This window comes from Aedes aegypti, chromosome 3 (genome assembly GCF_002204515.2).
Source record: "Aedes aegypti strain LVP_AGWG chromosome 3, AaegL5.0 Primary Assembly, whole genome shotgun sequence".
Taxonomy (NCBI): domain Eukaryota; kingdom Metazoa; phylum Arthropoda; class Insecta; order Diptera; family Culicidae; genus Aedes; species Aedes aegypti.
Genome location: NC_035109.1, coordinates 256074017 through 256090354, shown reverse-complemented (window position 1 = coordinate 256090354; position 16338 = coordinate 256074017). Strand labels below are relative to the sequence as shown.

The window sequence follows — 16338 nt, the reverse complement described above, 5'->3', positions numbered from 1 at the left end:
TTTTTCCAATAGTAACATTTGGTCGACTTTATTTTTTTTTTTAAATCAATACTTTGCGATAATTCTGAACCAAAATGATTATTATGATCACTTCTCTAAAAGTAGTCGTTTCCGAGTTATTTCAAGTTCAATGCATAAAGTAATATTTGATAATTTTCAACTGGATTTATTGTGGTAATATTTCTGGCTAGCAGTCTGGATAAACGGTTCACGAAACAATTATTCTCGATCCAACGTTTCGATCCCGATTTGGATCTTCATCAGAGAATGAAGAGTTATTCGAATAATGATTGACGAATAATTCTTCATCCCCTGATAAAGATCCAAGTCGGGATCAACACGTTGGAGCGAGAAAATTTGTTTAGTGAACCATTTATTCATACTCGTAGCTACCTAATAACTATTCAGTGGAAGTGCCCATAAGAACACTAAGCTGAGAAGCAAACTCTGTACCAGTTGAGAACGTAATGCCAAAAAGAAAAAGTAGAAAGCCATTTCCATTAGTTATTGGCGATTATCCGTCAAAAAAACAGTAGAGGTAAATATGACTTATACTCTCGAAAACCAATTGTTTCAGATGTAAAATCGCGAACAACTAATGAGAACGGCCTAATTTAATAAAAAATAATGTAATTTTGAAACAACTTTTAGAGAAATAATCATGATAATCATTAAGGTTCAGAATAATATCAAGATTCTTATTAAATCATCCAAACGTATTTATTTCAACAAAAAAACACAATTTTAAAAATCTCCAAAAAATTGTTCTTCGATTTTTTTTATTAATCAAGCCTCCATCAAGAAATTTAGTCCCAAACATCTGTTGCCTATTGAGATTCTATGAAAACAATTCAAAAACATGAAAAATGAAAAAAATAACTTAAAACAGGAAAAAAAATATTGTAGGAGAGGCTGAAAGCATCTGCTATGTGAGTAACATAGATTTTATAATAAAACAAAATGTTGAACAAAATCACGAAATAAAATCTACTTCGATATAACGAAATGAGAATAGTTCTATTATATCGAGGTATTACTGTTATCGATCTCAACCGCCAAAGTGATCCATAACCGTGTGTGATCCGTAACTGTGTGGGCATGGTATATACGGGCTGCCTGGCGTGATGAACTTTTTCGCCGATATTTGTTTTGAGGGAGTAGTTGAACGAAGGCTACGCCACAGCAGTGCCGGTTGTCGAGTAATCATTGTAACTATCGGATGCTACAGTCAAACGACAGAAATGGGATTGATAGATTCTGAAATATCCTAAAAAAATAATTTAATTTGAATGCAATTTGCAGTACCGTTTATCGAAATCGAAAACAATCGGGCGCATTGTTTTGAAAAGTGATACATACCGTTTGTCTGAGCCAGCAAAAAACCGATGCGACGATGAACGAGGTCGGTTCCTACGTGTTATACCGTTGTGGGCAGTTTTGGCACACATCCTGCGGTTCGTAAAGCGATGGGCGGTAAAATAGTGTTAATCAAAGTGCGTTTCGGTTACTTTACTCCAAACTTGTCCATCACGTGTAGGATATGTTGTTTGTTGCAGTACCGTGTGAAATCCAAATCAGCTGTTTCGCAATGGGCTTGTACAGAAGGAATGAACTTCAGCATCGCCGTTTGGGCTGTATGGATACGCACCAGCCTTCAACTGAATCCGTCTGCGCCAGAAGGTGTGGAATATAGCGCGAGAGTGATCACGAGCCGGTTAGTGAATCAACGTCTCCTCACACGAGATGCATCCAGCATAGTGCAGCAGCGTGCGATCAGAGCTGTCATTCCACGAACTGTTTCTGTTGGCATTGTTGCCGACCTGTGGAGAAGTAAAGTGAGGGTGACTTGAGCGGTGAAGTACAGGTGCCTAGTCAACCTACAGTTTTATCAACCTTACCTTAGCTGTGCTCTGATAACGCTTTTGATAACGGTGACGCGGCGCAGTCACTATGGGCGGTTTTCATACAGACTGGCGGCCAAAAATATTTTTTCCATCTCATGTCGTATTTATGAGTTTTACGATACGAATTTGATGTTTTATTTTCAAAAACAAGTTTTCGAGACTAACTTTTGAATAGGGCCTATAGCGAAATATTAAACTTTGTTACTTATAATGCATATAAGCCATTTATGCGATTAACGTTGTGCAAACCATTATAAATATTAAAACTTACATAGAAATGATGATTTGAATGATTTAGCGAAATTCAGTTATTTTGTGAATTAGTTTTTAGCTGTTTTCAATAGAAAATGGTTAAAAATATTGGAAAAATTCAAAAAGCCTTAAATCAAAAAAGTGCAAATTTGTGCAACTAAATTCTTCACGATCATTTAGTTTACATCTCAAAGTACCCTTGGAACTGAATTTAAGCCTGGGACAACTTGGGACAAAAAAGTACTCGATGTGTTAACTATAAGCTTATTCGATTTTTTTAACCGCTTTATAAAAAAACATCATCAAAGCCACTATTTTGAACCTTTTTTTAATTTTTTTTATTGTTTCTAGGAAGCCTTTTTTGTAAGCTTTCAAATGGTGTAAAAACATTTTACGTAAGTATTATAGAAAAAAAGTTATATTCATTTGAGTAAACCATAGTTTTTGTTAATAAAAACAAGTTTTTCTCCATAGGCTCAACTTTGGCACCTCATATCTGAGTGTGCAATGCAAATCATGCCCTAATATTTTGGGGATTTCTTAGCAGACATGTTTACAATGAAATGGCGAACAAGAATTGAAATTTGGGGCACATCACTTTTTTGATTATTGGCCACCTGATAAGCCATAGTGGCAGTGTAGGAGCTATAGTAGTGGTTTTATAGTACCCGTGGATGCTATCGAATGTTCCGAATTGTGACTTTTATTATCGGTTAAAAGTCAACCTTTCGGGGCGACGAAGAGTGATTGTTAGTGCGTAGCGTCTCTCGAGTTTACATTAATGGATCGGAATTGTTTGGGACAACAGAAGAAAAAAAAAAGGTTCAAACAGTGAAGCAACCTTATCGGATTGTGTGATGAAGAGCCGATAGTAAGGGGGTGAAATGGGAATGGTTCGTGAAAAATTATGCATTAATGGGCGCCTTATGCATAAACTTATACTGAAAACTACTGTCAAACATAAAAGATCATACAATATTTTTTTGTGAAGTTTAAAAGTCTCGCATAACTTATGATCTCGCCCTAAAAGCCATTGGTAACCATGTGTGTAGCTTGTTGTTTCTAAGCATTTGAATGGAGTTACAAGTTATTTAACAACGCTATAGTGAAGAAAGGATTATTCTATATCTGTCAGTGGTGTTGGTTTGGATGTTTATTCATTCATTTGCTCAGAAACAACGAGCTACACACCAGGTTACCAATGGCTTTTAGGGCGTTAATCCAGATTATGCGAGAAGATTGTACCCCGTTTGGCATAAAGTCGTTTGGCATAAGGTCGTTTGGCATAAAGTCATTTGGCATAATGGTCGTTTGGCATAATGGCCGTTTGGCATAATGATTGACTTAAAATAAATACCGGTATTTTAAGCTTTTACCGAGATCAGCACCACCGAGCCCATAGCAAAAACATTTGGTAGTTCCTAAACAAGCGAGGTGTTCGTTCAGAGATTTTCCAAGCTAAGAACTTCAAAAATTGTTGTAAAATTAGAGAGCATTACTAAATAAAACTCGTGACGGGTCTCTACATCTCAGAACATAGAGTATCTTTGAGCTTGTTGCGCTATACATATTTGAAATCAGTAAATAGGCTAAGAAAATTCGCAGTCATTCATCAAGGGAACGCTCATAGAATATTTGCTGCAGATCAAGCTCTGTCCAAGGACGTATCACTCGATGAAAATTACTTGATAAAAGAATGTTTTTTTTTTGTAAAATATCAGAAGCTCTAACCCAAAGATCTATCAATGTGACTTAATGCAAAAATAGCCTATATACGATAGCAGATTATTTTTCGTTTACAATGTTTAAGGCTTTAACGCAAAAAAATCTTTACACAGCATAGATCAAATGAACAACACATATTTAAAAGAAAATATGTGTGGCAAAACTTTTGAACGGTTCAAATTCTAATTTTGGAAGTGTACACCAAAAACATCGTCTACTATGGAGAGAAGGGAAAATGTGTGATTAAAATAATATTTTTTCCAGCATATCTCGAAAGGAGATCACGCGTTTGCCACAAAAAAGTATATGTTGAATATTGGCAGGTTCTAAAGAAACTATCATTCTAACAACACATCTGGCAAGATTTGACAAAACAGCAAAATATAATTTAAAAAAGCAAAATATAGCTTTACTAAATAATAAAATTTGAAACAGTATATACATATATAAAGAACAGCCTATTTTTAAAAGAAGGCGAAATGTATAATTAAACCAATAGAAGAATGGACGCCAAAAATTATTGCGGTTTAAAAAAACGAAAAGACATAAAAAAGTGCGTTCAGAATAATGCCATTTTCCCGAATGAGTGGTTTTCCCGAAAAATTTTTGAAGAGAATTTTGAATTTGTGACAAGAAAGAACGATAAACAGTCAAAAGAAGGAAGTATTCTGTAATTTTCAGCTATACACATGTTGGCAAAAATACTGAGGACGGTAAAACTCGAAAGAACCGCCAATAAAATAAAGAAGGGTGCATATTAGATGGTCAGTTCGTTCACCACTCCAAAATGTATAAAGCTACGACAATTATGAGTGCTAAAAACTTTTCGGGGAAGTGGGCTAGTGGGGGAAACGGGATATTCGGGGAGCTGGCATTCGGGGAAACGACATTCGCGGAACCATCATTCGGGGAAAAGTAGCACAACCCATCGAAGTAACTACAGAAATCGATTTCTTATTTCGCTGATAATTTGAGCAGATCAATGTTATTAATTGCCGCCCTTTTGTCAGTTGTAAGCAAAATATTGCTCCAAAGAACAGCCTATGCATAAAAGAAGGAAACTTTTAAATCAACGTTATCCATACCTATAATTATGGTTAACATCATATTTAGAAAAAGAAAATAGAACAATTAAAAGAAGGGTAAATTTGTGCTAAATATATAAAAATCTTCAGTGCAAAAATTTGTTCCAATATCGAAACTCCAAAGAAGAATTAATATTTGAAAGAAGGGTGATTTCTGGATGAATAATAAAATACTTTTGGCAATAACTTTCCTAATATGCTTAAATTTAGAGCTTAGAGCGAATGATTGTTGAATAAAATGTCATTTTGTATCAATTGACTCCAAAACAAGCCTGATGTCATAAGAAAGATTCAATAGAAACGTAAAAACGAAAAATTCAGAAATTTTTGGTTTCAGACTCATTATGCCAAACGACTATTAGGCGGCATCCACAAATTACGTAACGCTCTAGGGGGAGGGGGGGAGTAGGATCAAGCGTTACGGCTCATACAAAAATTTGAAATTTTTCATACAAAATGCGTTACGAAGGGGGGGAGGGCAAACATTTTCAATTCTAGCGTTACGTAATAAATGGACGCTGCCTTATGCCAAATGACCATTATGCCAAACGACTTTATGCCAAATGACCATTATGCCAAACGACTTTATGCCAAACGGCTTTATGCCAAACGACTTTATGCCAAACGACTTTATGCCAAATGACCTACCACCATGCGAGAAGTGATGACACTGCGGAACATTTGTTTTTATTCCATGCTACAAAATAATGCTATTTACTTAAGGACATATCTCTTTGAGTAGTAAAATGGCCTCTAATATGGCACCTTACTTCCTCCTCCACTTTCCACTCCCTCCTCCCATGCTTCTTATAGTGTTTTGAAGAGCTATCACAAAAAAATGACTATTTGAAGTTACCAACCTTAAACTGAATCTAAACTGAATCTTAACTGAAAGCATTCCATAATGTGTTTTTCACAAATTACCAGTTTTTGAATGCAAACTTGTAGTTATTGCTGTGATTTGTGTTGTGAAAAAGCACGCACTACCGAATCACTTCATCACGCATCTAGATATTGTTTGCTGGCTTTTCGGTGCCCGTTCTCAAACTCACTTTCAATGGTATTTCTACTCACCATAGCAATTAGAAAATCTTATGCGATACTGGAAACCAGTCTTCCCAAACGAACACCGAACACGTTGGTTCAGGCGGTTTCGGCACTCTCCTTGTACTCTGTTTTCGTGTGCAAACCGAAACGCTCGAAACTGAACCTAAGCCCAAACATGTGTAAAGTGAACATCGGTGCAAACGCCGGTTCGATAACCGGTCCATTTGACACAAACGGAGAGACAGAAAATTGTTGATATTAACGCTTATCAATTTTTACTTATCGTGTCTTGTTGTTTGATATAGTAAAATCCTTGGTTTTTTCATAAACTTATCACTGAATGTTACTCAAAGTATTGATCTCAAGTGATCTGCTTAAATGAAACATTTATTCAAGCCTCAAGGGTCTTATGATTTGAACCAAAAAGTTCCATATATGATCGTAGAAATTTATCCGCGTGGATTTCAACCGTTCTCTGTCTGCCTGCTTTGTGCCATTATTTGAACCCAAGTTTGAACCGAAGTACACATGTATCGGGTTCGGTTTGATACACTGGTACAGAGACGAAGCGCGTTTGTGGTTCAACACAAGTTGCAATGTTCAAACCAAAGTTGCACATCGGTTCGGTTCATGGGACGACTGCTGGAAACACTTTAATTTTTTCTCGCGCCGTGCTCCTGGGAGCAATAAATCACTAAAATACATCGATTTGTGCTCGAAAAACAACACCGGAACGCGAATTCACTGAGCCAACATTGTTTATGAATCGGATGCGTAGCTCTCACTGATTGGAAGTGATGCCAGTTTTTATGTTTGAAATTAAAATTGTTTGGATATTCATACACTTGCTACAACCACGTATTTTACAATTTCATAACACTCAAATGGTGTACAATGTCACAAGTGTTGCAAAACATTTTTATGCATGAGAGAAACAATGTACGACGCAATTTAACAGCAAAAATGAATATTAGACATTATAAAGTACTATTGACTGTAGAATTCAAATGCATACACGGTAAGAAATCAGCACGTTCGATTCAATGGATTGAACTCTTGACTCAATTCAAAACACCAATCACCATGATGTGAAGAGTTTCAACTTTGGATGGGCTCTACTGTTTCTACCACTAGAATTTGAAGTGAAAAGTCGTTGATTTTGAACATCATGTCTTTTGTATGAAAGCATTCATTGACAGCTAGCTGTAGAAAGTGATTGAAATTAATTCAACCACTTCTAACAGACGCAAGTTGATGTCGAAGTCGAAGAACTTATACTCTGAAGATTGAAGTTTCAAGTCAGGCGGAATCGTTTATTTTGCCTTTTTTATTTCAAATCAAAACATGCAATGTTGAATTCAAGGGATGTTTCTTTGGTATTGCCGAGATTAAACAGTAGTGCAAATCCAAGTGCACAACTATTGATATCATGATTTTTATTTTGACCGTGTACTGATGACAACTTTCTCCGTCCGTGAGAAACGAGAGAAGTGAGGAGAAAACTGTCAAAATAAGTAAACAACACACGCATGGCGTGAAAAATGCTTGTAATTTTGGTCAAAAACATGTTTTCACTACCAAATGCAACAAATTTTGATTTTGAGCTTTTATGAAGTTGTTGATAAATTCATATCGACAATACTGCCTACATAATTCTGTGGGTGGAGGTATACATGGAACATGATGATTTATTTTTGGCCGACGCACATAACATTGTGCTCCGCCTTGTTGGGTGGCTCGAGAGGGTGCTTTAGCGGGTGGCTCGAATGGGTTATGTTTACGTGCTCAATGAACTTTCACCTTAAGGTTGCTGAAGCCATTCACAAGCTTGCATGGCCATTTAGTTGAATAATGTATGACAGAATTCAAGCTTTATGTGTTAACGAATACTTATCAACATTTTTTTAATGTTTCATAAAAGTTTTGCGTTTTGCCATATAAAATAAGAAACGACGAACTTGGTATGGAGACTGCACTGCCCATGTTCGTATAGTCGACGTAATCGCCAATATGATCACATTTTTTTTTGCTATGCTTTATTTACCGAATAATACACTCATTGGACATGCCAGCAGCACTTAGTTATTCGAACATATTTGAATTATTAGAGGAGAGGTGTTTGTTCAGATAATTTATCGTATAAACAAGGTTGATATGACAGTGACCAGGTGTTTACGTCAAATCAACCATATAACCGTTAATCAAACAAACTGTTTTTTTTTTTTCGAATAAAGTGATGTATGCGTTTATAATGTAAAAAAGAATGGTCCTAAGTCAGCTTTTGAATTTCACTCGTTAGCAAATGCACAGATTATTTGATCGGAGTTAACAGATGCAAGAACGCAGCCGGGAATGCATGTTCCCAACAATTATAGTGCTGGTGGTCACGTTGACCATGCGAACATGGACAGTTTAGGCATGTTGAAGATCCGTGCATTTGAAATCAAACTAGGGATTCGATGCCGGTTATGTGCCCTTTGCGTATTATGGACCCCTTCCAGAGAAATTGAAAATCTATACTTGAAACATTTTTTCCATAGAAGCATCCACCGGAAAATCTTCGTTTGTATTCCTAGGCAGCAGTTCCAAGAAAAATATTTGGCTATGATGCTAAAAAAAATAGTTTTCAACTAATTTGTAAATGAAAATACCAAAGAGGGTCCATAATAAGCCATTCCAGATACAGTGACTGACGAAAGAGAAGAAGGTCATTTTACCGTTTTTCAAACAAAATGACCAAATTTTAATTACTTGGATCTTGGCTCTTAGGGCTTTCAGAGTATTTTGATCACCCACTTCAAAGTTATCGCAAATGCCCCATTTTATGAAAAATGCTAAATTTTTCATTTTGAACTATTTTTAAATTAAAAGATTCAGAGCAATATACCCTTTGGCAAGTATGTTTGATTTAACAATAAGAAAGCATGTAGAACAAACTTTTTCTGTAAAAATCATACTTTTCAAAATATGTCAAAACCAAAATTTAGACATTTCTTTCAATATGAGCCATTTGCGGTAACTTCAAAATGTGTGATCAAAATGGTGTGAGTTTTTTACTGCTCAAATTTTCTAGTGATTTCGTAGTGGTGGTAGAAGTCAGATCAATCGGAGCTTTAGGAGTCAAGATCCAAGTTTCCACACTTGGATATATTGCATGAAAAACGGCAAATTTTTTTTTTTTTTTTGCCAGTCACTATAGCTCCATAATAGACAACGTCAGCAGCGAGGCAGGATAACATTAAATGGAGGGTCAATAATAGAAAACATTAAATTCGTTCAACATTCTTATAATGGACACAGAAGGGGTCCATAACAAGAATAAAGGTTTTGTGTATTTCAAATGCGAAATATTAAGTAGAGAAGTGGAGCTTGTAGTCATGCGAAATGTATATAGATGCAAGACACCATTGAAAATGGTGAAATCACTGAAATCACTGAAAGTGCATCGTAATTTTGCTATGGTTTCTTTTGTTAACGATATTGTTAAACAACGCATTGATTCTTTCAAAACTAAATTTTTATACTCCAGTTTGTCACTTTTTATTCTTTAACTATTTATTCAAGAGGCTCAAGCGCCAACAAAGGCATGACGGAGCCGATAAACTAGATGCAATTTACATTACTTTGTAAACCTGGCTAAATTTGTATCTCAAACTTCCCAGTTAATGTTGGATGGGCTGCAAGTGGACACAATATGTACAGACATGTCTAAAACGTTCGATATAATTAACATTAATGCCATTCTGTCAGTTTTGGGAAAACACGGCATTAAAGGTCGAATTCTCTGCTTGCCTCGTACTTATTTAGAAAACCCTATACGTTTCACCCCCTTGAGGTCAATATTCATCCGGAATCGCCCTCTTGATATGTGGTTCAATTATTTCAATTAGGCGTTATACGCCAAATAAATGGCCTCGATTTGCATATTCATAGAATCATAATACAATGACTATTGTGTACATTTAAAAATATTGTCTTAAATATCAGTAACTCACAACTATTGAGAATGATGTACTGGACTGTACTTTATAAAGGCTATTTCACCACCACCACGAAAAATCAGATATTTTTTATATGTTCAATTTTAAATGATTTGTACTATAAGAACTAATAAGAATGGGTGCAACCGAAACATCAAACTGGTAACTGTAGTTATTTAAAAAAAAAGCTGGATTTCATTACAAGTAATAATAACTTTAAAAAAGGATTTGGTTTTGACCCTTTTATAAATCGACCACAGCGGAATTTTAGTTTCTATTAAAATTTCATATATTGAAGTTTATTATTTCCATTAACATAAGTGATCGTCTAATCATTTATTGGACGAACTTTATGGCCAAGCAAATTTCGTACAATGGCAGCAGTTGCTCGAATATCTCACGATTTGTGCAAAAGTGGTAAGAAAAGCTTCTCGAAATGTAACACCATGAACAAACAGGTAGTTTCTTAGACTTATTGGAACTTTAATTGTTTGCTTTTTCATTTCAAAGGGCTAAAAAATTGGGAACTTGAACAACAAAATAACAGAATTTCCTATACAAACTACAATTGCAATGCGCACATCTTAGATGAAACATTTCTAGCCCAAATTTTGTTTGGGACTGCAAATAGAATCTTAAAAAGAATTGATCCAGTTGGATTCAATTAAGCGTTTTTCTAAACAACGGACTATTATTGAAGAAGTAGAAGATTATAAAGATACACATTTTATGCATAGAGCAAGAAAATCTAATGTATACTATGTTTTTTGATTTGTCGGTATAATTTTGAAGGTGCATTAATCAATTTCATGAACCATTCCACCCAAGCCCTCAAGTGCTATATCTCTCGGCATTCGGTAAACGCGGCGCGATATCGCTCCTCTCCGAATAAACAGACAGTCACACAGCGTGAAAGAACAACAAAAACGAAAAAACTCAACAATTCCACAAGCGAGCAAGTGAATGGTTTGTTGCTCGGTTTGTTCCACCATTAGGGTGTCCCAGAAAAAAAATCAATGTTCGAAGAGTCATGTTTCTCAAGCCTAGAATAAAAGATATGTTGAGATATAGTATTTTTTTTTTAGAAAAAAAAAAGTTTCTGAAAATAGTTGAGAAGTTCAGATCGGTTTATTTAAAATGATTTTTCTGATGAAAATTTTTATATTTTAGCGTTTTGTGTCAAAATCAACTATTTTCCCATGTTTTTTCATATTATGGTGATTACACATTTAAAATAAATCGCAGTATCCTGTGAAATAAATCACCGAATTTAATAAAAATACAGATTTTCCGGTAAAATCTACTATATTACCGACAAAATCCGTGAAATCAACTATTTTACTAGAGAAAATCGGTGAAATCTACTATTTTACCGGAAAAAATCCGTGAAACAAAAAAAAAAAATACCGTAATCCGGGGTAACATTGATCAGCGGGGTAAGATTGATCGGTATGATCCTTCTCGTAAAAAGTTCGAATCATCATTTATTGATGAAATATTTTCAAAGTATGAATGGTGCCTCTCTTTCTTACATCCATAAGCTAACGAAAGTTGAGGTTTTTGCGAAAATTGGTTTTCGTTCATGCGTGAATTTGTCATTTTTTGAATCAATGATTTTTATCATTATTGATGACACTGCCGAAGATTCATGTCTCACATAAGTTCTGCAAATGGTATGAGCAAGGAAAATGCGATGGTAACTAAAAATGGCATCGCTGAAAACGATTCCGTTGTCAAATTTTTCATAAGTTTATTCAATTGAACAATAACGAACTACTATTAAGAATGCAGAATTTCCTTAGAAAATTGCCTACCTTTAGGCGTATTCCACGGTTCAACGCGATTTTATTTTTTAAATAACTCAAAAAGTAAATGGATTGTAAGAATTTGGTCTTTATATTCGGCTTCAGGGGCCATGATGTAAGTAAGCAACGACATTTTCAATATTACCGAACCTTTTTTTACAAGGGTGATCAATATTACCCCTTCTTCTTCTTCTTCTTCTTTCTGGCGTTACGTCCCCACTGGGACAGAGCCTGCTTCTCAGCTTAGTGTTCTTATGAGCACTTCCACAGTTATTAACTGAGAGCTTACTATGCCAATGACCATTTTTGCATGTGTATATCGTGTGGCAGGTACGAAGATACTCTTATGCCCTGGGAAGTCGAGAAAATTTCCAACCCGAAAAGATCCTCGACCGGTGGGATTCGAACCCACGACCCTCAGCTTGGTCATGCTGAAAAGCTGCGCGTTTACCGTTACGGCTATCTGGGCCTATTACCCCATATCAGCTTAATAAAAAAATCACTTAAAACATTTATTTAAACATACTTATATCTGTTTAAAACCAAAGTACAGTATATAGTCACTAGCGGTAGGTGCCAGTACTTGTTTTAAAAATATAAAACCTGCGACATTTGCATTTTTAAATGAAAAATTTGAGAAATATCCCAAAAACTGATCAATGTTACCCCGGATTACGGTACTGTAACCCTGTGAAATACTAACGAACAGTTCGGTAAAAGAATTATTTTCACCGAACTTCTGTGAAATCGTGTGACAGCCGCACTGGCAGGCATGAGATTCCTTTTGTTTCAGTTTTTGCACACCACTAACAAGCAGTGAAAGCTGGCTTAGTGGTAGTCAGCCTGCTTCCTGATCGATAGCTCGGGAGCTCGATTCCCGGTCGAACCATTTTCTTGTTTTTCTTTATGATTTTCTTCAATGATTTTACAGATTGTTCGGTGATTTTTCACCGAACCTTCAGCTGTTGAGATTACGGTGAAATTTCACCGTAATCCGTAATTTATTTTAAGTGTGTATGTTTGAGTGCGGTTGAAGTTTTTTTTAAATATTTTTCTTGTCAGCAGAACTTTTTGAAACCTTGATCTGTATAAATCTGAGTGAAACCAAACTAAAACTATCACCGCTCGGCGAATACTTCACGGATTTCAGTTGTTTTTTCTTTGCAGTATACTTGGCTCAAATCACCTAAATACTATTTACTCTTTTTATTCACTATTAAGTCTTTCAAAATGTTTAAATTTATGCTCGCTTGAAAACTCCTGTCCAATAAGTAAAGGGCCCAGATAGCCGTAGCGGTAAACGCGCAGCTATTCAGCATGACCATGCTGAGGGTCGTGGGTTCGAATCCCGCTGGTCGAGGATCTTTTCGTAAAGGAAATTTGCTCGATACCCAGGACATAGAATATCTTCGTACCTGCCACACGATATACATATGCAAAAATGGTCAATCGGCAAAGAAAGCTCTCAGTTAATAACTGTGGAAGTGCTCATAAGAACACTAATCTGAGAAGCAGGCTTTGTCCCATTTGGGACGTAACGCCAGGAAGAAGAAGAAGTAAAGAAACTGCATTCGGTTGGTCTAATTGATGGACCCCTTGATAGTTATAATTACATAACACTATGAATATTCAGTTTTTTTTTAATAAAATCAAATAGGGGAACCGGATCCTATTCTTGGCACATTTGATTCACTTCAGTGATTCACGGCAGTGTGTTTTTTTTTTTTGAAAGCTACAGACCTCATATTTGGTCACAATGTGTGGCGTACTAATGCGCTACTTAACGCAAAGTTTCGGACAAACCCCTCATGCCAAAGTGAATCATGGAAGTGCCCAAGTTTTGGATATCATTTTCAAGATCCTTATACGATCAAACCCCTTGACGTTGCTTATGTGAGATCCATATTAGAGTACTGTAGTGTTGTTTGGTCCCCATATTTGAAATCACATGAAGAACGAATAGTCGATTCAAAAGCAGTTTTTACTATACGCACTCTGCAAATTAGGATGGACTGTATTTCCTCTTCCGTCATATAAAGCACGATGCATGTTGATAAACATTCAGACATTAAAACAGCGACGAGAATATGCCATGGTCGCATTTGTTAACGATATCGTTTCACAACGTATTGACTCAACAAAGCTGTAACTGCCTTTTTACACGGCCCGCTAGCTCGCATGAACCTTAAGGAACACTCAGGGTCGGCTCAATTCCTTGCCGTTGAAGAGACGTGGATAAGAGGGAAAACCACAGGAAATAATTTGATGGCACGTTTATTGCGGTAATTGCCCTATCGGCCCTAACCACCTAATTCCCTAGCTATATCCTACCAGGTACAGAGTACTCACGTGGTGTGGGTGTGTGTGTGGGTGTAGTCTCGTTGGGGCCCGTACGCTGCACTCCGATTGGCGGATCGTCGGTCAGTCCGGACTTCTGTCCTCCCTCGTGCGGCCTTGGATGGTACGTTTCTTCGGATTCTGGATCGCTTCAGGGATATCTCGGAACCAGGGGTCGGTCTCAGGCTTCCGGCTTGGAACCCTCTCCCAAAACGGGCTTGCACACGTCGTCGGCCTTGGGTTGAACTAGTCCGTATTCGGTACAGCAGGCTTCTTGCTTCGGCTTACACAACCGTCTTCGTGGTGTCGTGTGGCGCCTTCTCGGTGCACAAGGTGTCCAGCCTTGAAGTGGTTATCCGGAATGGTGACAGAATACCGGGGAATACAACACTTCTACAACTGGTTCTACGGTTGAGATTTGTGGTCACTCTACACAGAAATTGGGTTTTCTATAATCCTTTTCGGACACTTCTGATTGGCTTTGCGTTCTCGAACTAAGTGACCGAGTGGTTTACAATTCCTGGCTCTGGGACCTTCGACCGCCTATTCGAAGGCGTTCCTTTGAGACTGTATAGGTGTAATCCACCCGGAACCTCCCAAACAGAGAAATTTGGCCAACACTGTTTAGCCTCGTTCACACTGTCAACCAGTGCTGACATTATGTATAGTGTTACCTACTGTATATAATGCCTAGGTGTTTATTCAATTTAAACGTTATGCCATCCATCTATCTAGCTTTTGATAAGTTCTAGTTTCAACTTGGTTTTTATTTATTTAATAGTAGAATTAGTTTGCATAGTATGTTGTATCTTAAAGTCTAATATTTCCCTACTAGCTATTTTATATATTTGTGATTTTACCTCTTAAAGTTATTCCGTATAATTTACCCTTTATGGACCCAATGTCAAACAAGCAGTGAACGGAGTAAATCGACTGGTCCAAAGGTATTATCTAAATTAAACTTTTATGCTCCTAATCGACAATTGCGTCACAGAAAATTGTTTACTTTAAATCGTTATCGTACAAACTACGCCAAATTTAGTCCTCTAAATCAAATGATGTCTGTTTACAATGAGCACTGTGAAAAAATTGATCTAAGTATGCCCGGACCAAATTGAATCCATATTTTAACTCACTAGGAAATCTTAGAATATAAGAAACTATATAACTATGTGGTCTACAAATGATTGACGAAATAAATAAATAAATAAAGTAGCTCTGCACCCTATGACAGCAATATTCAATATGATCGCCAAAAAAATTATTTTAGCAAATGAAACTATTTTGTTTTCTCTTTTCAAAAACACATGATTGTGAAGAGATTTTCGAAGAATTACCGAGTTATGATAGTTTCAGTGAGTCAAAAAATTTCCATAACCGAGGGTCCTCGAAGACGGTTCTAATTATAACTACCTAAGGAACTATCAATTTCACTAACCGAATGCTTCTTACTTGGCAGGAGCTTTGGAACGAGCATTAATTTGAACATTTTGCCAGCCGATAAATATATTATAAATATAATTCACGTTAAATCAACATTTTTCCAATCAAAATGTACTCAATCAACGAAAAATTGATTAAAAGTTAAAAAATTAAAAACAAGTATATTTGGCAACACTGTATTTTAAAACACTTATATTTTTGGACTCCCTGAACGATTTCCTGCACTTGTTTTTCCTACGTCCAATAGTTTCGAAGATATAAATTCAAAAATGTAAGCAAAATTATGGATTTTTGTCAAATTTGCAAACCTGGGGGATGATTCCATGGGCTTCATACTTGTATCAAATGAAGAGAATCGATCAAACGTTTTTAATTTTTGTGGACACTTTACCAAAATATGACCAAAAAATCATTTTTTTAAAGTGTCAAAAAGTTTTGCAAACAAGAAAAGTATTTGTTTTCAAAAACTTATACCATACAAGTTGAGGCACAACCATTTTTCATAAAAAAACTGATTGTTCCACAAAAATGCTATATATAAGCATATCTTCCATTCTAGTGTTGAACACCATGACTTTTCGAACTCTCATTTTTTTCTGGTACACCCTAGCCATTATGCCTGCCCGGTATAGAATGGGTCAGCTATGTAGCTACCAAACCCAGCATGAGACACGGGCCATGGCACGAGTGGTGAACCAATGAATGTAAGCTACAGTTAGTGGTCGTAGTGGCGGCGGTCAGCAAAAAACCGCAAGAAAAT

The 16338-nt window shown here is 36.3% G+C and overlaps 1 long non-coding RNA gene across 1 annotated transcript; it reads right to left on the bottom strand.

Annotated features, from left to right (window-relative positions):
• Positions 1–963: 963 nt before the first annotated feature.
• On the bottom strand, positions 964–1946 carry LOC110677688. The gene is made up of 3 exons (XR_002501134.1): positions 1899–1946; positions 1360–1820; positions 964–1267 (listed from the first exon to the last, which is right to left on the bottom strand). It is a non-coding gene; the product is annotated as an uncharacterized LOC110677688 (long non-coding RNA).
• Positions 1947–16338: the final 14392 nt, after the last annotated feature.